The sequence below is a fragment of the Sorex araneus genome, chromosome 9, assembly GCF_027595985.1.
Source record: "Sorex araneus isolate mSorAra2 chromosome 9, mSorAra2.pri, whole genome shotgun sequence".
NCBI lineage: Eukaryota > Metazoa > Chordata > Mammalia > Eulipotyphla > Soricidae > Sorex > Sorex araneus.
This window is the reverse complement of record NC_073310.1, coordinates 31,433,673-31,457,534: the sequence shown is the minus strand read 5'-3', so window position 1 is coordinate 31,457,534 and position 23,862 is coordinate 31,433,673. Positions and strand designations below refer to the sequence as shown.

The 23,862-nt window shown below is 39.3% G+C and overlaps 1 protein-coding gene across 6 annotated transcripts in view; it reads right to left on the bottom strand.

Moving 5' to 3' along the window:
• Positions 1-23,862, bottom strand: part of SIPA1L2 (signal induced proliferation associated 1 like 2) — a 268,964-nt gene that overhangs the window by 185,716 nt on the left and 59,386 nt on the right. For 5 of the 6 annotated variants that reach the window (XM_055146847.1, XM_055146849.1, XM_055146850.1 and 2 more), the window contains exon 2: positions 21,480-21,528. The exons of the other annotated variant lie outside the window; for it this stretch is intronic. The gene's annotated coding sequence lies outside the window, so the exon portion shown is untranslated. The remainder of the gene's footprint in view (positions 1-21,479; positions 21,529-23,862) is intronic. 6 annotated transcript variants of the gene reach the window in all.

Genomic DNA, 23,862 nt, shown 5'->3' with positions numbered 1-23,862 from the left:
ATGATTCCAGCATCTTCTGGGTGTGGGGGCAGGGGTGGGTAGGGCAATCTGGCCCTCTTTGGGAAACACTGGCTTTAATAATCACAATCTTGGTTTAAAAGGAAAAAAAAAGTATGGTCACATTCTATCAAGTCAAATATTTACATTTCTCTGTATCTGAAAATGAAATTTTTTTTTTATTCTGCCATTCACCACAAGTCAGACTTAATCATTATATCTTTTTCTGGAAAGGGAGAGTATTTTTATCTTCAATATTTTCAAACCAATATAGAAATTATAACATAAAATTACAAGGATAGCTTTAATAAAACAGTACTGTAAATTGTAGGAGAATACGCAGCACCTTCATTTAGAGGAGAAATAACCTTGACTGCAGCAGCATTTTCCACCAGAAATGAAGTTAAACAGTATAACACAAATCAGAAAAACATTTAGAGAAGCAGCTGATTCTGCCTTCCTAAGTATTTAGTCGTGGTGGCTACTGTCATTGTTGCTAAAATCAAAATCAGTAGTAGTAGCAGCTATGCCAGTTCTATTTCAAGGCATCCAATATCATGTGCAGAGTTCAGAATACACACAACAGAACCCAGACTGTTCTTCCCCAGGGAAGTAGAGGCATACCATTTGAATGATGGATGTAGAGGCACAACATTTGAAAACAGATAGGCAGTTTTTATAAATTAAAAGTGCTGTTTAAAATAATACTTTAAATGGGATATTAAAAGAACAGGGTAAAAAAGGATAGGGTTGTGAAACTGACTCACTAGGTTTGGGTTTTAAGTTAGTGTCCAGTGGAGGATCAAGTAAACAGAAGCAGCAGTATGAGGGACAGGCAGAGTAAAAAGAGAAGTGCTTTTTGGAGAAAAAATGAGAATTCTCTTTCTCCAGGGGATTAGTTTGGAGGTCTAGAATCTATGTCCTCATATACAAAAGGATGATCACTGTATCACTGTCGTCCGGTTGTTCATTGATTTGCTCGAGCAGGCACCAGTAACGTCTCCATTGTGAGACTTGTTATTGTTTTGGGCATACTGAATACGCCATGGGTAGCTTGCCAGGCTCTGCCATGTGGGCGGGATACTCCCTGTAGCTTGCCGGGCTCTCCAAGAGGGATGGAGGAATCTAACCCAGGTCAATTGCGTGCAAGGCAAACACCCTACCTGCTGCACTATCGCTCCAGCCCATGAAAGGATGATAAAGGACATAATAAGAGTAGTATGAAAACTAAGTAAATTAACATAATGCATGTTTGGGGATCTAACAGGCACTGTAAATAAAAAAAAAATATTGCCATCTCTCATTTTCCATGTCATTAGTTCTATTCTCTACACTAGTTCACTAATTCTCCTTTTACTCTGGAACTCAGAACTGACTCTTTATCCAGTGGTTTACAATGACAAGTCTTGATCTGAGCTCTACATAATTTAAGGTCCCTTATTATGTTAACATCTCCAAACTAGAAAGTGCAGGGGGTGCCCAGCCAGCCGTGTTTACACCGCCACGCTTCCCTACTATGCTGCAGGCTGATAACAAACTAAGGATGAGCTGAGAGTGCTGGAAAAGTCAATGGAAGGCAGAATGCCAAAAGTGATAAAGTAGTAGTACTCACAGCAGGTGATGTAGGAATCTAGCAGAAAAAGAAAAAAAGTCCCAGTGGGAGAGAGAAAGGATGCACGCGTGCCTGTCTCTAAGAATGGTTCGATTCTATCTTCAAGAAAAAGCTCTGAGTACTCAGGGGAACCGATACATGGGTGTGGCCAGAGCAAATGATTCACAGTCAGTGAACAAAGCTGGAGCTGGAAAGACTAGTTACTTCGCTGAAGTGTGGCATGTGAAAAGCCAGGCTATGGAATTTTAACTTTATCTGGAAAACAACAGGTTTTTAAATCAGAGAGGGAGTTGCTTCATGTTCTTAGTTCAGTACCTAATACTGAGTAAGCAGTGACTAAATACAAGTTTTCATTCATATTGATCCCAACAATATGCCTACAGATGGTATTTACAAAGGATCAACACTTTTTCTTGACTCAGGTAGAGCTGAAACTGAGAGCTCTGTGGCTCTCATGACACAGAAGAGGAAATCAAGGGTATTTGTTAAACAAAACAATGTCTGTGAGAATGATTTAACACTGCAACTACAGAGTCAGCAGAAGAAAGCAAAAAGGGAAGAAGAGGCAGTAGCAACAGAATGAGAAGCAGATTCCTGTATTCCACACTACTCATGTCCCACTCAAGTACAAGTTTTGTTTCAGGCCCAACTTCGAAGAAGGACAAGGCAAGATGTGAGTAGTAAAAGTGCGAAAGGAAGGAGGAGCCTGGGGTTTAAACAAGAGGAGTCTCTCTTCTGCCTACTAAGTTACACTTTTCCATTCTGGGTAAAATCATTACATAATTTTTCTCCCCTAACATGTAAATATATATATATATATATATATATATATATATATATATATATATATAGTCACTGTCATCCTTTTGCTCGAGCGGGCACCAGTAACATCTCCATTGTGAGACTTGTTACTGTTTTTGGCATATTGAATATGCCACAGGTAGCTTGCCAGGCTCTGCCGTAATATATACATATATACACTGTATCACTGTCATCCTGTTGTTCATCGATTTACTTGAGCGGGCACCAGTAACATCTCTATTCCTCCCAGCCCTGAGATTTTAGCAGCCTCTCCTTACTCGTCTTTCCCAATGATTGGAGGTTCTTTCAGGGTAAGAGGAATGAGACCTACCGTTACTGTTTTTGGCATATCGAATACACCACAGGTAGCTTGCCAGGCTCTGCTGTGCTGGTGGGTGTGCTGGTGGGATACTCTTGGTACCTTGCCGGGCTCTCTGAGAGGTGTGTGTATATATATATATACACATACATATGTGTGTATATATGCTGCGTATATATGTATATATACATATATACACATACATATATGCGTATATATGTGTGTGTATATATACGCATATATATATATAATTTTTACTGTATTTGGGATATGAATATACCATGGGGAGCTTGGCAAGCTCTCTTGTGCGGGCAATAGACTCTCGGTAGCTTGTCAGGTTTTCCAAGAGGGAGAACAAAGCTATTAGATGCTTCCGGGAGCTTGGTTTTATAGTCTCTGGATGTTGGCCTTTGGGTGTGACTACCTAGCTACTGGAAAATGGGGGTTCTGGGTGGAAGAGGACCAGTCCTGATCCAAGCAGCCTTGGAGATCTCGGCCCTTGGAGATCCCACACACCTGGATTCCTCTGCCGGTTCCTTCATGCATGAGGCTCATCCGAACATATATACATATATATACATACACATATTAAACACAAACATACTCCTGTACTATAAAATTCATTTTTAGAACGGATAGTTTCTAAATTCCATAAATATTTCCTACTTTCATTATCCAATTATAAATTATTATAGCACAAATATTTACATTCACTATAGATCAGGAAACATCAATGATTGAACCAAGAAAAAACATCCTGGTGAAGAACAGTCAGATTCCAATAAAATCAAACTTCTGGAGACTGGGCAACAGTACAGGGGTTAGGGCATCTGCCTTACATACAACTGACTCAGGTTCTATTCCTGGCACCCACATGGTTCCCCAAGAACCGTCAGAAATGAACCCTGAGCACAGAGCAGGAGTAAGTCCTTAGCACTGCCAGGTATGGCCCCAAAACAACAACAAACTCAAAGTTGTGGGAAGCTCAATTTATTCTTTCATTTACAAATTAGCAAAACTCCAGGGTAAGTGAAGAAAGACACATAATACAGGAACCCTGACTTCAGGAAGCTTAGCATCTGGCCAAGAAGTCATGAACTGACATGCAAATCTTCTCACTATTTTATTACTGATGAAAAATTATGTTTTTCCGATAGAATCACTATGAAGGATCAAAATGTACACATCCTTATTTAAATGTCTATCTTGATCTGTTCTCCTGAGAAATAGATGTTACCAAATATGAGTTCAATATTACCAGAGAAAACTCCAGAGATAAAAGAGACACATAAGTGAAATATCTATAATTTAGATCTAACGTATCACACATCAGACTGTTGGGAAGGAGGTTCAGTAAGAGGACAAAGACATTCATTGTGCAAAGGAGAGGCTCACACAGGTAGTTAGCTACACTAAAAGGAGCCAAGGGGCTAGAGAAATAGTACAGTGGGTAGGGCATTTGCTTTGCACACAGGCAACCCAGATTTAATCCCCAGGATCCTATATGATCCCTTGAACTCCCCAGGAGTGATGCCTGAGCACAGAGCCAGGAGTAACCTCTGAGCATTGCTGGGTGTGACCCCAAAACAATCAATCAATCAATTAATCAAATAAGGATCAGGAAATAAGATGTGCATCTAAAGTCCTATTCTAAACAAATTTACTTTAATGCAGTTTCCTGTCTTCAGTCTAAAAAGAGCACTTGTCTCAAAAGAGTTCCTGTTAGTCATTCTCAGGTTACCTTTTAGAATCTTCTTCAGTTTGTTTTTACAAGAACTGGTCTCATAAAGAATGAAACAATGACTTATTTTAGTTAGATCACTATTTATATAATGTGCACATATCTTGACACTGTGGCACACGTGGGTATGTTTTCTTTCTAGAAATGTGATCTGCATCCAGCCCGTGTTTGGTGTGCACTCTGGCCTTGCAGCTGTCGCTGGCAAACAAGATGTTGTTCCCAAGCATTCCACAGAGTTTATCAGTTTAATCTTATCCAACAGACTGAAAAAAAGGTTCAATTATTTTTATTAAAATAACAATAAGGAAATAACTCCCAACAATGAATGTCTAAGCAAGAGGTTCCACACACCACCACTTGTGAGTCTATAATTAGCAAAAATCAAACGTCCCCTTTTCTCTATGATATATTTTGGATTGCTTCCTTTTAAGAACCGCCTATGGAATAAAAGCAAATAGGATACCAGAAATTGAATTAACAAATTTATGCACACTAATTAGTCTGTTTTGGCAGAGGCTTTTGCTTTCAATGCACCACAAATGTCTAATAAACTTCTAGGCTATACAAATTACATTGCCAATGTCAGCAGAACAGAGAGCAGGCAACATTATCAAAGTGCAATCATCCAAAGAAACAGGTCTTGCAGTTGTGTTACCTACCCAAAATTAAAAATACCCAACAATTCACTTTGAAAATCATTTATGCCAGAGTTGGAAAGTACTCAGAAGGAGAAGTCGAAGGTAACCACACAGTCTAAGATTTGTGCCCTCATGGAAATATTACGGAACTGAAGACAAAGCTGACTGATAGAGAATCCATCTTTTTCAACCCATCTGGCAAAGTTTCCCAATTGCCAAACGCAATCCAGCAATTCCAGTATGTCAAGGTAAAAGTCTAGACCATGAAAAGTAGCAGATTAAAAAAAAAAAATCCCAAGAAACCCACTCGGTTTTTGAAATTCCAAATAAATGAAAGACTGAAAAGGATATAACAAGAAACAAAAAAAGGCATAAAAACAATTCTAAACAAAACCCATTCTGTGAATTTCCGCTTTAAAAAACTACTTGGTATGGTGGGCAGGGCCTGAGGTGGGGACTCAAACGCTCAGGAGTCTTAAATTTACAGAGATTGAAATTAAAAGGTTGCTTCCAGGCAATCTGAGTCCAGCACTGACATCCTGGAAAAGCATTCAGATAAAGATTAGCTTGTGTTAACCCAGAAGAGTGTCAACAGTTCAAAGATCACCTAAACTTGGGAATCGCCTCTGAACAGCTAACCCAGGATTCCTTAAAGATGACACAGCAACCAAAGATAGCTCAAGGTCTGAAATATCTGTCTCAAGAATTCAAGGCCCACTGAGCTGTTTAAAGACTTTTATCTGTAGACTGTTATTAATGCTGATACCTCTGACTGTTCTAAAACACTAACAGAAATAAGCTAAGCTTCAATCATCCAAGATTCTCCTGGAACTTCCAATTTCCCCAGTATCTTTTTTCCTATGTTGGAACTTTATTTTTTTTTAAACAAAGACACACAAAGTATTAATGTCTTTTAATACTGAAATTCCAGACTTTGAGTACTAATTCAATGTTTATTTTATTTGGTCTTTGCTCTAAAAATGCATACAGATAAGGCCGCTCATTTATTTTTAAAATGTTACTTGTAATAAATATGTAACTAATAGCTAGGCTTGGTGTCTTCCTAATGAGAAACCCACCACCCCTTATTAATGATTCCAATTCTTTTTTATTTATATATCACATACAGATGTTTCTCTTCAGTCAGAAATCATCTCTGGCTAATCATTACAAAATGCCCTTGAAAGCAAATTTGCATGTGTGATTGCCTTAAACCAAAATTTACTGGGATGTACATATTTGAGATTGATTTAATAAATTTAGTTACTATGCCATAACTATTTTGACTTAGCTCTCATCAGATATTCAAATTCAAGAATAAATCCTGACTAATAATTATGGAAAACACTTTCATACCTGTTATTCTCCTTTAAAAATATATCCTGAGAAAAATCATTTACAGTGACAAATATTGATTTTAGTATTTACATTTTTTTAAGGAAAGACAGACTTAGGATTCCTTCCCCCCCACCCTTCCTTGACAGGGTAGGATCCCCCTGAGTTTAGTACACCAAGTAAAAAACAAAACCAAACCATAAATGTAATGCCACAGCCCCTGATGGCAATGGAATTCCTGCAACACCAAAGGCAGCTATTAATAGCACGTCAGTTTCTCTGAGATACTGAGAAACCAGATAGGTAAGTCAGCAGTTTCAGAGAAACTAACCATAGACACAGAAACAAGAAAAAGCCAAAAGAAATTATGTATCAACAGGCCCTGTTTTCAACTGCACCGGAGAATCTTTTAACTTTTATTTTTTAATTGTATACCTATTCATATTAACCTCTCTCCTGCAAAGGTTTTAACAAGTGGAGTGGGTGTGTGGGGGAGGTCTGGGATTAATGTTCAGATTAATGAACACTGGAGTCAGACGAGTCTACAAAACAACAACAAAAATATCAATATGTTCACCTAAAAAAACTTAACCCCTTATTATAATCTTTAATCATTTTTTTAGATCCAGACACAAAAATACCATAATCAGAAAGAAAAATCTCAGAGGCAACAATGGTAAATGTTCACCTGTGCCCCTTCAAAAGATTAACAAACACGCAAAAAAGCAGCTGAATAAAATAGTGGATAAAAGAAAGTGTGAAGCTGGTCTTATCAATCCACAGAAGAGGATGGTGAGAATATTTTCTGAACAGGCCTCATTAATATCACCTCAGATCACGAACCATGTAGGAGAAGTAAGAAGATACGACATGTCGAATGCCAGCCAGGGGCCCAAGTCCCATTGGGGACATTCTGTTTTGTGTAGCACCCCTACTAACTATGAGAACTGGGGCTTAAGGAGTACAGGAGTTTTTGAGTAGTGGAAGTGCCAACCAGCAGAAGAGGTGTCGAATTTTAGACAAGTGTCTAGAAAAGTTTTTCATACATATCTCCATGGGCATGGCACTTACTCTCCTAACCCCACAGCATCTGCCAGTATGACATTAACTGTTAGTTGACCAGTTGATGAACCAAATACTTAACATATAGTGGCAGGATGCTTTTGCGGAAGTTATTACAGCAGCATCAACCAATGGTGCTGGTATGAAGAGTCAGCCAAAGAAACAGCCTCCCAGAAACAAGTGACAAGTCATCACAGCACGACTTCAACAGAACCTATACTGGAAACCTAGTTACTCTGGGCTTTCTTCTTGTATAGTGAAGATTACTGGAGAGCTAGAGAAGCAAGGGGACGTTTTCTTGTTGAGAAACCTGCTGAGAGCTAGATGGCAAAGAACAAGAAAACTGTAGGCTTCTAAGATTTCGCTGTATTATAGTTATGGGAAAAATATAACAATGAAAGGTTTGGATCAGAGATATTGGAGATATGGGAGCTTAAAAGGACAATCTTGGGCCAATTTTGGCATCTGGTGCACCTAGATGAGAAGAAACTTTGGTCATTATGAAAAAAACATTCTTCCATGCTCCCCTCACTCAAATTCCTAAACCTTGTTTAGGAAATCACTCACCAGTCTCATCCCCTGACTTCCAAATGCAAAAGAATTAAACTTCAGTGCTCTGGCTAGTTTGGGGGGCAGAAAGTGAGAGCACTGCTGAGAGAGGTCAGTAGGCATTCAAGATCCTACAATGATTATGTCTATTTCTGTCAACTACTAAAGCACCATTCTTGTTACATACTCAGGTTAGGAAGTCCAGTCAATGAAATTATGGGTCTAAGGAATGGAACATCTCTTTGAGCAATGGAAAAAAAAAATCAGAACTGGCTGGTGTTTCTGCTGGCTGATACACCACACCCTTCAAATTCGTACATATTTTCTCTAAACTTTTATGCTGGGCGAATCAAGTTTCAGTGACGGTATTCACTCCAGGTCAATTGCAGTTTTTAGCAAACAGACAACAATTTACCCAGCAAGACTCACAGTTCTAATATAAAACTAAACTCTTACCTCACAGGGTAGAAATGTCATGAAAATAATTTAGCTTCACCAGGACTTCCTTGGCAGGGCTGAGGCTCATTTCTGCAAAATTTAATTGCAAAAGCCAGCCCTAGGCTACCATGATATAAAATTCACTTGATGTATTAATTTCACACTCTAAGAGTCCCGATCCCATTGGTGGGAGGTAATCTCAAGTATGGAAAAAAAGTCTCTGGATTTACCCACAGCAAGTCCAGAAATTAGTTCTTAAGGGCCCTCAGGGAGTCCAAAACACTTCACTCCTGCCAGTCAAAAGGACAGCAAGGATTACACCAGAAATCAGCTAAACCAAGTCAATCACTTTCACCATGCAGAGCTCTATCACTGGGCACTAGGGGTCTCCTTTAACAAACGTTTTCCTTCCACATCTTCGTTCATAAGGGACACCACTTTCAGCCTGGGTAAAGAGTAATATATATTCAACTCTAGCTAGATCTAACACTTGCAAATTTGGACTCCGCAACAAAAGGCACTGAACCTGGGAACCTTATGGGCAAGAATCGCAACACCTTTCTGCTTCAGTCCAGAAAAGACTGCCGGTTTCCATTAAACAATCATCATCACCATCATCATCATCATCATCATCATCATCCCGTTGATCGTTGAATTTCTCAAGCGATTTCAGTAACTTGTCCCTTCATCCTAGCCCTGAGATGAAGCCTCTCTTTACTCGTCCTTCCCAACAGTGCTGCATTGGTGGCTCTTTCAGGGTCAGGGGAAGAGACCCATCATTGTTACTGGTTTTGGCATATAAATACAATATGGGGAGCTTGCCAGGCTCTCCCATGTGGGAAGGAAACTCTCGGTAGCTTGCCAGGTTCTCCCAAAGGGAGAACTAGGCTATAAGATGTCAGGCGGCTGCGGGAGCTTATTTGTATTAAACAAATACACCAAATATTCTAGCATACAAATACTGCTCACAAAGACCAAGAACTAAAGAGATATGCACAGTTTGAATGTTTTTAACAAAAGCAGACATACATATACACACTTACGCATACGTATATATACACAAACACAGTGAACATATTCATGAGCATATGACACAACACAAATGGACACAAAGACATAACTACTATAGGGAGGGGAAAATAGACAAAAATTCAACTAAAAGCTTTATCTCTGTAGAGTATACATTACTTTTAAAGGGGATACCTTTATAAAGTGGATACAAATATAAATATCCTTCAGTTTTTCAGTAAATAAAGATCTGTGTATATGACTTTAAATCAGGAAATGGCTCTATTGTTAGAGTGAGGTAGGATGTTTCTACTGTTAGTTCAAATGCAGATATAAGTTGGCTATATCTCCTCATCAGGGAAATAAAGGTTCTGCCATTCAGGAAGGGTAATAGCTACATGTCAGCAAACAAAGTCTGAAAACAAATTTCCTTCCTGTTGGTCCTCCCAACCCGAAATTCATTCTTAGACTTTTATCCCTGCCCAATCTGTTATCACTATTAAACAAAGTATAGTAAGACTTTAAGAAACCACAAAAACAATTAACTCAGAACAGAATTCCCTTGGCTGGTGCTATACAGGCTGCAAAGAATTTAGCATTAGTTTATGTTGCTCTTTTTTTTTTTATGCTCTTGCCACAACAATGGTGGTAATTGTGTAGTCAGTAATTCTACTTCCTGATCATTGGTTGAATGATTGGGACAGGGCGGCTTTACCAGCTCCCACCCCAATTCATATCCCAAGACCAACCAATCTATAAGAAATCATTAAATTTGTCATTTGTTGTTTATTAACAAATAAAAACATTTGGAAATGTTCTGTTCACCCCAACCATGTGCCTCATGGATCATCAAGAAAACCCATGGATCATAAAATTTAATTCAAATGCTTTTTCGAATCAGCTTTCTGATCAAATGAGAACCCCCTAGGTCCCCTTAAATAGGTATAAATTTCCAGATACAAGAAATTTTTCCATCTACTTTCAGCTTTTCAGCAAGCTGTGCTTCTGGCTGATGTAAAAATGGTTTGGGGGGCACACCTGATAGAGCTCAGGAATTATTTCTGCCTCTGCTCAAGGATCACTGCTGGCAATGCTCAGGGGACCAAACCTATGTCAACGGTGGGCAAGATAAGAGCCTTAACCCCATTACTATTTCTCCAGCCTGCTGATGTAAAAATGGGAGACACAAGAAGAGGGGCAGGCCTGGGGTAGGATGGCTCACTGATCCAATCACCCAGAAATAGAAATTTATTTTCTCAATGGGAACAGGATCATAAAAGATAGGTGTACAAATTCAACATTTGTTGATAGTGAATCATAAAGAAAGCTACTTTCACTTTATTTATTTAACGTGGCTTTGGGGGCACACCTGGCTCTGCATTCAGGGATCACTCCTAGCACTCCTAGCTGTGGTCAGAGGACCATATGTGGTTCCAGGGATTGAACCTGGGTCAGCCAGGTGCAAGGCAAGCGCTCTACCCTCTGCACTTTCTCCCAGCCTCCGTTTAAAGTGAAAAAAAAAAAAACACTATTCCAATATTTTGTTTGACCATTCTTGATTTTTTATTCTTAGATCAGTACCATATGGGGCTCCAGAGATCAAACCCGGTTGGCCACATGCAAGGCAAAGGCCCTTTACACTGTACTATCTCTCCAATCCCCAAAGTACATGTTTTAAATGCCAAGGAGAACTATAAATTTTTAATACCAAGAGAAAGAAGGCACTATTGTTAGTATTAATCATAAAAAGTCATCAAGGAAAACTTAGAATCCATCCTCTCACGAAGCACTGCTAAAGAAAATCTTGATTTGGCTAATTGCCTGGTTGAAAATTAGTTTGGTAATGATCTTTCTCAAGATTAGTACTGCGAAAAGTCAAAGCTATATAGTGATAATTCTAAGACATTGCCTACTATGGCATTTTAGTGGAGGGAGGTAAAGGAAGCAAAGAATCATAAATAACACCCAATTTATCATGTGGACACATTAAGGGCATCACACTGTTTTCCATGAGAGGCTGTTTTTTCATTGCAACTGTTAGCAACCTTACATTTTGGTCTCCTAATGGATTGATGCATAGTTTGGACAATGGCTTAGACCCCAGGAGAGATCTGATGGCCATTTAAAGAACAAACTTGAAATAACAGTGAGCACTGACTTTCTGTTTAATCTGCTTGATTGCCAGCAGACCTGGGCAAGGGAATCCCCTCGGTGGAGGAAACACATCTTTTTAGAGAGAAGGCAGAGATTCAAGAAAAATAAAATGCCTCCTCACATGTTCATTTCTTTTTCCCTCAGCACTACTAACTATGCATATTTTAGCACATTTTAAAGAGAAAACAAGACGAAATAAAAATTAGCAAGCTAACAAACACCTGCAAAGCCGTGTCTAGAGAGCAGGGACATGGGAGGAAGGCTCCAGAGACATCTGGCATCACCTGTCACATTGCCAAACCACTGTATTTTGAAGCTATTCAGAGGCTTTCTAAAGAAGAAATAAGTCACACACATACACACAAATCCTCCATGCTTTAACTATGAAGCAGGAGGGCCTACTTGTAACTCAGCCCCTGTCAGACAAAACCCAGCAGCCTCCAAAGGTTCAATAGCCTTTTTATAACCCTATTGTGTGGATTAGTTCCTAAAAATAGTGTGGTGCAGCAAGCAAGTCACACTGAAGAATAATTTCCACGTACTCAACTACCAAACAATAGACAAAGGAACTGAGACTCTAAAATGCATTCAAAGGCTGCACCTAAGCCCCTAGGTTCTCCTCTCTGAATTTGTCCAGGTTCTTTGCCTTGTCTGAATGCACAGCAAACTACTTTTGCCCCTATGGCCTGCACAGAAAAGAGGGCGGGGGGGGGTGATGGGGAAGCAACATGATGAGAGGTGGGGGACAGGAGAAAAGTGCCACGTTTCTACAGTGTTCACTCCCACTTTTAAGAGGACTCCCCCTTACTGATACAGGCATGACAGTGATGACTATTTTATAATAATTATGGATCATAGCCTTTTTTAGGTTCCCCATACACTAACGGAGAGTTCTCAGCCTTCACTGCACTGGAGACCTTCTTTTAATATAGATTTAAATCCTGTTTCAAATTCATTTTTAAAACATTAGTTCTGAACATCAATCAGACAGCGGTATTTTTAAAAAACTTCACAGTGATTGAGACGGATAGCCAGGACTAGAGCCACTGTTTAAAACAACAAAGGCTTCTAAGGCAAGTCAGGTTTCACAGGCCAGGCCTAAAGAGATACAGAGAACAACAACAACAACAACAACAACAACAACAACAAACCCACCTAGAAGGCAGAAGTGTCAAGCATGCAAATGACAGGTCACCAAAAGACTACAAAACGACTCTTCTAGAAACTACAGGACAGAATAAAAACCATGGTATACTAGCTACCAAATAAGTCTGATAAAAATCATAAGGAAATGGATCATTAAAACCTAATTTGTGATTCCCAACTGTAACTTGGCTTCTACTTTTACTTTTCTCCACGTGTGTATAAAAGAGAGGTTCTCAGGTTGGAGAGAGGGGCTCATATGGCTGAACCACAAATTTTGCATGTGGGAGTTCTGACTTTGAACTCCAGCACCACATGTTACCCCAAGCACGTCCCACAGTGTGGGGACGTCCCCCCACCCCCCACCAAAATAAGAGATTCTACCATGAACCATCAATGATTAATGTGGTGACAACAAACGTAGGTGGAAGAATTAATAAGTGGGTGTCTCACAAACCACTTAATCAATTTTTATATAAAACCAAAAGGAACTAAAATAACTAGATCATCTATAACCAGCATTGACTCACATTATTCAGATTAAAAATCTCAGGATCAAGTACTATTTCCGTTGTGCCAAGAGCAAAACAGAGGCATATGAAAAGTACTCCGTAAGGCCCCAAAGGTTGGATTAAAACTTAATAATCTGGCAAACTGGATGATAAATCCTGTGTAATTCTGTTTTCAACATGAAAGCTCTTTTGTGTTCTTCTCAGTAAATCATACTACCCCCCACAAAATTCATTTGCCAGATGTTTTTCTGCCAATACATGGGAGCCAATCAGGCTCATGAAGAGGAGTCCTCACTAGGATGTACTTCCTGAAGCCTGAGTTGTAGCCCAGACACTTACACAAGCCCCTTTGAGCATCCAGCTTGTCCTTGACTGCCTGCATCTGCAGGACAGGGAAGACAGCAAAGCACCTCTTCACACTAAAGAAAAGAATATTTGCCAAGAGTTCACAGACATAGAAAGCGCTCAGACTTTGAGTCTATTATTATCAAAGTACCGAACAGATGAGAGAATCTGTTGGATATCATTGGTTTGTCCTTTCCCCCTTGCCACTAGGAGCTTAGGTTTATCAGTCACACCCATCAAAGTGCTCCCGAGTCACTCCCATTCCTTTGTTTATCTGTAACCATTTCTATCAGTTTATCTGCTCTTCCCTTAATCAAACTCTGTTAATTGGTAAGGTCAGAACTTCCTAGGACACTGAATATTATAACATTGCCTTTCTCTCCTCTTTATGCCTTTTGAATAATTTACTTTAAAGCTATGTCTTTTTTGTATAGACACAAGAAGACAATATTATGTTTTTATAACTTAAGACTTAATTGGCCTCGAATATTATTCCCTTCTGGGCATCTGCTTTCTCCACTTAAGCCTCAGTTGCCCTCAGTTCCTAGCACCCCAAAGTAGGGTCCCCGACGTGGGACAGGAAGGATCCAGGGCAAGCGGTGAGTTATGTGCTACCCTGGCATCGAGATGGGCCTGGCCAAAGTGCCTAATTCTTAACTATAAGTTAAGAGCTTGATCATAGACAAATGCTGTCATGATCCAATAGTAATTATGAGACTGGGACCCTGCCAGGGATAGGAAAGACTGATCTGGCCTGAGCACTGTAGTCTGAGATTGAGATGGCCCCAGGAGAGCAATTCTATAAGCTTTAATGCATCTCTTATTGTGTCCATACAGAATGATTAATATTATGAATTCTTATATGTTTGCTGGCTGAGGAGAAGAGAAACACATTCATGGGACTCTGCCCTTGGGTGGATCCTCCTGCTGATAGAGAATTAAGTCCTAGGAGAAGCATCCCCTGAGGGAAAAGAACCTTACCCTATTGCTGACCACACCTATGTGTATGCCCCAACCCCCTCATGCTGTGGAGATTTAACGAGGCTGTAAGAGTGGGTCGGGGGCCAGATCCACGGGGCCAGATCCACGGGGCGAGATCCATGGGGGCCAGATCCACGGGGGCCAGATCCACAGATCGAGAGAGAGACCGAGAGCTGGGAGAGAGGCAGAGAGAGAGAGAATGAAGTAGGATGGGGGAGAAAGAAGCAGGAGGAGAATCAGAGGAGAATGGAGATGGGCATGAAATAAACCGATCAAGCAACCAGTTTGGCCTTCTTCCTTCCTTCGACTGCCTCGCCGCCTGCGCGCCCTTTCTTTTTATTTTTGTGTTTTACACAAGAATCAAAGTAGGTAATTAAACACAAAAACACTATTTTCTGGGTCAGAGCAATAGCACAGTGGATAGGGAGTTTGCATTGTACATGGCTTGACCCAGGTTCAATCACCAGCATCCCATATGGTTCCCTAAGCCCACCAGGAGTAATTCCAAAGTGCAGAGCCAGGAGTAACCTCTGAGCATCACTGGGTGTGCCCCACCCCACAATAAAAACAGTATTTTCACTATAATGGAGACTCTTCACTCCTGTCTCTAGCTTAATAAACAACCCTATGAATGGAGTCTGTCTGCCTTGCCTTTATTTCTATAGTGCTTTGAGGTGTGAAGAGGTCCAAAGAATCTAAGAGCCATCTACCTCTTAGACTACTGAAAAGTCTGAAACAGGAGGATTCCGAGTGTAGAACAACTCTCAAAATAGCTTCCAATTAGTTGCTATTAGAGACACTGCTAATGATGAAGGAAGGTTAAGTTCATTGAGCACTGTAGAACTGTTGTCCCGTTGTTCATCGATTTGCTCGAGCGGGCACCAGAAACATCTCCTTTGTAAGACTAGTTGCTACTGTTTTTGGCATATCAAATATGCCACAGGTAGCTTGCCAGACTCTGCTGTACGGGCATACTCCTGATAGCTTGCTGGGATCTCCAAGAGGGATGGAGGACTTGAACCTGGGTCGGCTGCGTGCAAGGCAAACGCCCTACCTGCTGTGCTATCGCTCCAGTCCAAATTCATTGAGAAAAAATTATTTTAGTTTAGGATCAAAATCTTAATACTATTTAGATTGTTCCTCACTGATGTTTTCTTTAGGAAATCTTCCACAAACACTTGCTCCAAAGAGAAATGCTTAAAAAAAATTAGAAAAGAAAACAAACCCTACTGATATTTTAGCATACAAAATTACAATGTGTTCTGGAAAAAAGCTCTGTTCGTTTTCAGGTTTATTAACTAATAACAGTATTAGCAGCATTCTGCAAAGAAAATATACAGAACTACAACTGCAAGACACAGTACCCTTATTTTTTCTAATAGGATCACCATGAAGCACTTACAAACATTTTATCATGATGATTCCTAAAATTCTGACTGTCACATCAGTCATACTTATCTTTCAGAGTCAAGCAGAAATATTTAAACTAAATCATTTAAGAAAATGATTCAACTAATGAGGAAAAGATTTAGCCTTCGTTACACTCAGGTGTGTTCTGAGAGTGTGTTCTGAGATGCTACAGACTCTCCAGAAGGTCTTAGAAACATCTTTCATTCAACTATCACTGAAATATCAGGGAATATAATAACTCATTCATATTATTCTAGTGGGGCTGGAGCGATAGCACAGCAGATAGGGCCTTTGCCTTGCATGTTGACTGACCCGGGTTCGATTCCTCCACCCCTCTCGGAGAGCCTGGCAAGCTACCGAGAGTATCTCACCCGCACGGCAGAGCCTGGCAAGCTACCCATGGCGTACTTTATATGCCAAAAACAGTAACAAGTCTCACAATGGAGACATTACTGGTGCCCGCTTGAGCAAATCGATGAGCAATGGAATGACAGTGACAGTGATTTTTCTAGTGTAGTTTCAATTTTTATTAGCTTTTATCTGAATTTACATCATAAAAGTATTTTTTCTATTTATGGATAATCAACACATGATAGAAAGATATAAATATATAACTTTTTTCTTCTATAGTGCAGAGATATGATCAAATACTGAAATTTCTTTTTTCTTTTTCCTTTTTGGGTCATACCCAGTGATGCACAGGGGTTACTCCTGGCTCTACACTCAGGAATTACCCCTGGCAGTGCTCAGGGGACCATATGGGATGCTGGAAATCTAACCCGGGTCAGCTGCATGCAAGCAAACACCCTACCTGCTGTTCTATTGCTTCAGCCCCAAATATTGAAATTTCTTGAAGACAAAACTAAAGATACCCGAACCATCTCCATAATTCACCTCTCCATGGGCATGCTATGGATGAGCTCCAGCAGCCAGTCTTCCTCGTTGCATAACTGATTAAGTATGTGACCTTGAACAAAACATTTCCCCTTCCTAGGGCTCTATGCTCTTAATTTTAAAATAGGAATAGTAACATACTTCAAAGCACTATTCGGAGATTAAATGAGATCAAGTGATATACTAGAAGATTATCTACCACGTAGTAAATAGCAAGCAAACAAATCTGCAATGATGTACAATGATAATTGGGAGGAGGAAGAAATGGTCTGCAAACATATTGCAAATGTGATCAAGTATCTGTAAATTCACTCATACTGTCCCTCTGTTCAAGTTATTCAGGGTCACATTTGGGGAAAATTATTTGTAATAAAATTAGAATAAAGCAAAGTTCCTTTCAATTAGAACCTAGTGGTAAGAACAGAAATTATAAAAAATGAGGACATCCAAGTTACTTTACCTTGTCGATTAAGTGCACTTTACCTTGTCAATTAAGAAAAATAATTCCAAGTTTCAGGAAATACTACAAGGGTGCAAACTTTAATGCATTGGCCCCAATTAAATCCTTCACATGGCATATGGTCTCTTGAGCACAGAGCCAAGAGCAGCCCCTGGGCACTAGTGTGTGTGGCCCCAAATTACACCCCCACACAAGAAAGGAAGGTAAGAAGGAGGCTCAGAAATGTAGCTCAGCAGGAAAATGTATAACTTGCATGCAAAGGACCAGAGTTTCAAGCCTGCCACAAGGGGTGTGTGGGGGGGGGGGGGGAATCCAGTATAAATCACTTGGTTTTGTTTGTTCATTCTGATAAGTAAAATGGATTCAATTCCCCAAAATCCTACTACTGGATCTATCAAATTCAGGAACAGTGATTTTGATCAAATGATCTGTTCAAGTGCCACAGAAACAAAGATCTCACCTGGGTTTGAGGTAAAGAAGTAAAAACACTAGCAAAATTGCAAGAGGACAAAGTGGCCCAAGTCAGGACTATTCTTAGCCTTTGAGAGCTCAACAAAATCTCACACCCTACATTATGAAAATCCACCAATGAGAAAGAAAGAAAGAAAGAAAGAAAGAAAGAAAGAAAGAAAGAAAGAAAGAAAGAAAGAAAGAAAGAAAGAAAGAAAGAAAGAAAGAAAGAAAGAATAAAAAGAAAGAAATAAGGAAGGAAGGAAGAAAGAAAGAAAGAAAGAAAGAAAGAAAGAAAGAAAGAAAGAAAGAAAGAAAGAAAGAAAGAAAGAAAGAAAGAAAGAAAGAAAGAAAGAAAGAAGGAAAGAATAAAAAGAAAGAAATAAGAAAGAAAGAAAGAAAGAAAGAAAGAAAGAAAGAAAGAAAGAAAGAAAGAAAGAAAGAAAGAGAAAGAAAGAAAGAAAGAAAGAAAGAAAGAAAGAAAGAAAGAAAGAAAGAAAGAAAGAAAGAAAGAAAGAAAGAAGGAAGGAAGGAAGGAAGGAAGGAAGGAAGGAAGGAAGGAAGGAAGGAAGGAAGAAGAAAGAAAGAAAGAAAGAAAGAAAGAAAGAAAGAAAGAAAGAAAGAAAGAAAGAAAGAAAGAAAGAAAGAAAGAAAGAAAGCAAGCCTACCTATCTCTCTAGCCACAGTTTTTACTCTTAATAAAATGCCCAAAGTATACGTGCCCAAGTGTATTCACTTATCCACTCTTATGTGTCAAACGTGTCTATAGCATACTAAGCTTTGGCAAAACCATGAGAAACATATCATAGTCTGAGAACACTTGTAAATAAATGGAGATAATTGGTGGCCAGTCTAGAAGTTCTAGAAACCTAGTAGCCTTATATAACTGGCCAAGAAGAATAAGATATAGAATCAAAGAAATCCTACCAACCCTCTTCCAATATTTACTTTGATTCCCCAAATATTAACCCCTTAAATATAAAGCCTCATGAGTAGAGAAAAGAGCAAAAAGATATTCCAAGAACAAAACAATACTTCTCATAGGAAAATGCCCAAGCACTTCCACATTACAGTATTATCTAAAAATTCTATTCATCTTTTTAAGGACAAGAATTTGGAGTTCAATGCCAGTTTTCCTTAGTAACTATCTAATTACCTAATGTAATAACTGATTTTTCCCATAGGACAAGTCTCCCAGTCCTCTGACAAACAAGCTTCTAAAGCCTTATAATAGGTAAATAAATCCTAAGTTCTCTAATGGGCAAAATAAAGACACTGATAGAAAAAAATCATACATTTAGGAATATGCAACAAGCTAGCAATTAAACAGTATATTATTTTCTGATTTCAGATACCATTACAAAATTTATATATTTGAAACAATGCATTCTTTACATATAAGTGATTATTAAATAAAGAACCAAAGAAAAGGAGAGTAGTAAACTACTTAGATAGGCATCGAAATGTTCTTTCTTCAGCAGGAACAAGCAAAATAAATTATAGTACATCTACACAATGAAAAGCAGCCCAGAATATGAAAGTATTCAAAAGAATGAAGAGGGGTTCAGAAGAAAGATGGGGACAGTCAAAGACGAAAAGTAAATGGAAACCACCAAAATGTTTACAATGAAAAATATCCATAACACATTAAAGTGTTGAAAAGGCAGCTGAGAAAATAGTATGTATTTAATAAGCTGTTTTGTTTTCTGGTTTATCTTAAATATGCATATATTTTTTAAAAGGTCTATCATAACTGCCTTTGAGGAGTAAGATTATAAGGGTATAGTTTTTATATTGGTGCCCGCTCAAGCAAATCGATGAGCAATGGGATGACAGACAGACAGTGATACAGTGATTTTGTATTTTTATAATCTCCTTTTTTATATTTCTCTTGCCTGACCTGAACATACCTATATTAACATAAAAACTAAAGACCTTAATTTTGACAAAATGAAGTATGCTTAAAATCACGAGCATGTACCACAAAAGTAGAGTCTCATTTTTTTCTATCTCTATAACTTTACTTATCAAAATTAACCAGAAAGAAGTCAATCTAATTCTTTAGGTCCAGCTGCTACATAAACCTAACTATAGTAAGCTCAGAAATGGCTCGTTCTAGGTAGCAGCTTATTCCCCACAGTAAAAAACAAAGATACAGTCAGACACGGAGCATAATTAGAGCTCATCCAGCAACACCAGGCACCCCACAGTTGGAAGCGTATTCCCCTCAGTTGGTCAGAAGCTAGTTACAGAACAAAGTTATCACTAGACTTCAGCAACACCTGAGGAGCCAGGAAGAATATATTCAGCTACACAGCTTTCCTCAAAATAAACCCAAGCTAAAAATAGGGATGTCCACTTAGTTAACAATCGTTAAATAATGTCCTTTATATATTCAAGGTTTATATATAAATGTTAAATAATGTCCTTTACATATTAAAGCTCATCATTACATTGCAATATAAAGTATCATCCTCTACAATTTCCACAACAGGTATTACTCCATTTCAAACGTCTGTTATTCAACTAAGTCTTTGAAGTCATCTTTAAATGCAAACATAAGGGGCCGGAGTGATAGCACAGCGGGTAGGGCGTTTGCCTTGCACATGGCCGACCCGGGTTTGATCCCCAGCATCCCATATGGTCCCCCAAGCACTGCCAGGAGTAATTCCTGAGTGCAAAGCCAGGAGTAACCCCTGAGCATCGCTGGGTGTGACCCAAAAAGCAAAAAAAATTAAAAAATAAAAATAAATAAAAGAAAACATAAGTTTTGTTTTTCTGATGAGAGTCTCTGTACTGTGTTTGTCTAGATCCTTCTGTTTCCAAACAGTTGCAATTTCACCATTCCACACATATATATCGTAATTGTCTGCAATTGGTAATAAGACAACATGTGATGATAATTTATTCCCTCATTAGTGTCAAGTCTGACACTACCAAAGAGCTTAGCCTCTTAAAACATTTTCATGACAGATTCATAAACGTGCCAAACATAAATGACAAAACGGTCATGAATAAAATGCGAGAATTGACCCTAGGCAGGACCCCATGTAGAGGAGGACGATGACTAGAGGGTCATAACAATACTGGAATGCAAGTAACAATGGGGATGTTGAGTCAGTTATGATGTGCAAATATTAAAAGACATTATTCAACGATTGTTAATGAAGTGGACATCCCTATGTTTAGGTTATAAAACTGAAGGGTATGGAGTATAAAGCATCATGACATATTTAACTCATGGTTAATGATAGTAAGGTGGGAGGAAGAAGAGGAAAAAATACAGATAGAGGCAGAGTCAGAAAATGAGAGCTGACAATTCACTTTTGATATTTGATATGCCAGGGTGGACGATTCACAGGCAGAATGTGTCCCGAATGGTTCCTTCTGACGGCTTTTTTGTGAACCTAACTTATACCTTGCTACGGATAATGTTATAGATAATGCAACATTTGTGAATATGTTCAGGTGAGGGAGAGCTTCGAGGTCTGTCTTTTTAAAAGCTTTTAAAAGGTGGCATTTGGGGCCCCCGGCAGCACCAGCTGAACATCATCCAAGAAAAACTCCATCTAAGAAGTTTATTTGGGGGTGAGGATAACTCTGTGACTCTGGCCTCTGTGGCAGGCTTACCTCAGCAGGGAAACAGCAGGCACCAGCTTGCACAACCAAGAGCAAAAACCTGCAAGAGGAGAAATTTTCAGTTTAGACAAAGAACAATTCCTGGTCATCAATTTTCCAAAGTACAAGTGGTCCTGGAGTATTTTATTATTGGAATCTACTAAAAAGACCTTTGAAGGTTCACCAGGTTAATATATATATATGTGTCTGTATATATATATATATATATATATATATATATGTGTGTGTGTGTGTGTGTATATGTGTGTGTATATATATATGTATATATATATATATATATATATATTCACAGCCACGTCAGTAACATGACACTGGCCTTCCTCCTCTGCTCACCAGTACACAATGGAGTCTTCCAGAGGTGGAGTAACAAGGCATGGTGCCAAAGTTACAAGCTTAGAATTTTTTTGTTTATTTTCTTGTTCTTTGGTTTTTATTTTTATTTTGGGGCCACGCCTAGCTGTGCTCAGAACATACTCTTGGCTCTGTGCTCACTGTAAGCAGTGCCTAGGGGGACCAGGCACAATGCTGGGGATGGAACTCAGGTTAGTTGCACCTTACATGCCGCTAACATATCACTGTCATATCACTCCAGTCCCATGAGATTTATATTTTCTCAAACTAGACGTTAATGAGATTGGACAAAAATCTAGAGCAATGTAATCTTGCTTTCTAAATATATTTTTCTATTGTAAAATAGTTATTTTCATAAAACATTCTATTTTTAATATAAAAGGTTTACTGAGATTTTAAATAAATATTTTTTTATTATATTCTCAGCTTTAATTCTAATATTTTATTTCTTTTGGGGGGGGTCACACCCGGCAATGCACAAGTGTTACTCCTGGCTCTGCACTCAGAAATTAGTCCCAGCAGTGCTCAGGGGATCATATAGGATGCTGGGAATCGAACCCAGGTCGGCCGCGTGCAAGAAAAATGCCCTACCCACTGTGCTAGCGCTCCAGCCTAATTTTAATATTTTAAATAGAATAAAAGTAAGGATAAAAATTTTGGCCATCCACAATAATTTGTTTTGTTCTGTTTGGGGTTTGGGGAAGCTACATGTGGCAGTGCTCAGGTCTTACTCCTGGCTCTGTGCTCAGAAGGCAAATGACTCCTGGCTATGGTCAAAGGATCATGGACTGTTAAATGGCCTGGCCATTTATCAACCCTGTTCAAGGCAAGTACCTACGTACTGTACTATCTCTCCAACCCAAAACAGATATTTTTCCTTTTGTTTATTTTGGATTTTGTGTCACACTCTCTCTTCACTCAGAGATCACTCCTAGCAGAGCTCGGCGGGCCATACAGTATGCCAGGATTCGACCCTAGGTTATCCGTGTACAAGGGAATTTCCCATCCATGCTATTATCTTCCAGTCCCTGATCTACAATAAATTTTAAGAATGTCAAGAGTCAAGACCAAAATCTTAAGAAGTGATGCTCCTGGTATCTGTTTGATACTAAACAAACTGTAAAATATATCAACTGTTAATAGTAGTAATGGTTATTGTTAGATCGATAGCACAGCAGTTGGGTGTTCGCCTTTTACGCAGCCGATCCAGGTTCAATTCCTCGGCCCTTCTCGGAGAGCCCGTCAAGCTACCGAGAGTATCGCGCCTGCACAGCAGAGCCTGGCAAGCTACCCGTGGTGTATTGGATATGCTAAAAACAGTAATAAATAAGTCTCACAATGAGAGGCATTACTGGTGCCCACTTGAACAAATCAATGAGCAATGGGATGACAGTGACAGTGACAGTGGTTATTGTTAGGTGTGTAGCACTGACTATATATCAAGTACTCAGCTAAATACCATACATGTTATTTCCAAATTCACAATCAACTGGAAAAAAAAATCAACCTTAACTGCACCTCATGGTGATAATTTTTTTTAAAAAATCAGCCTTTTCTGCCCCCTTCTCCCCCATCCCCACTCCCCTGATCAGGAGACTACTCTTCTAAGAGATTGGGAATTAGCTCACAGAGAATCAGCAACCCCACTGAGCAAGGGATAAATTCAAGTCAGACTGGCTTCTAAGACCATAATCCTTTCATCAGCATCAGCATCCAAGTCGTGATGATAACCTGACATGAAATCAGATCAAAACACACCAGGGCCCACACTCCTACTTCACACTGCAAGCACGTGCCGTGTGCCCCTCGGATGAAATCACATCTTCGCTGCCTCTGTAAATCCTGGTCACTGCCTACATTCTGCTCCCTACAAAAGTCAAAGGGGGAACACGCTGTGGGAGCCATCAGCGTCACACCTGGAGGCTCTTGGTTGGGGAGTCCTGGCTTCTGGGAATCAAACGAGAGTCCTGCTCTGAGCAGTTCAACCCTGTAAGCTATCTTCCTGGTACCCTGGGAAAGAAAC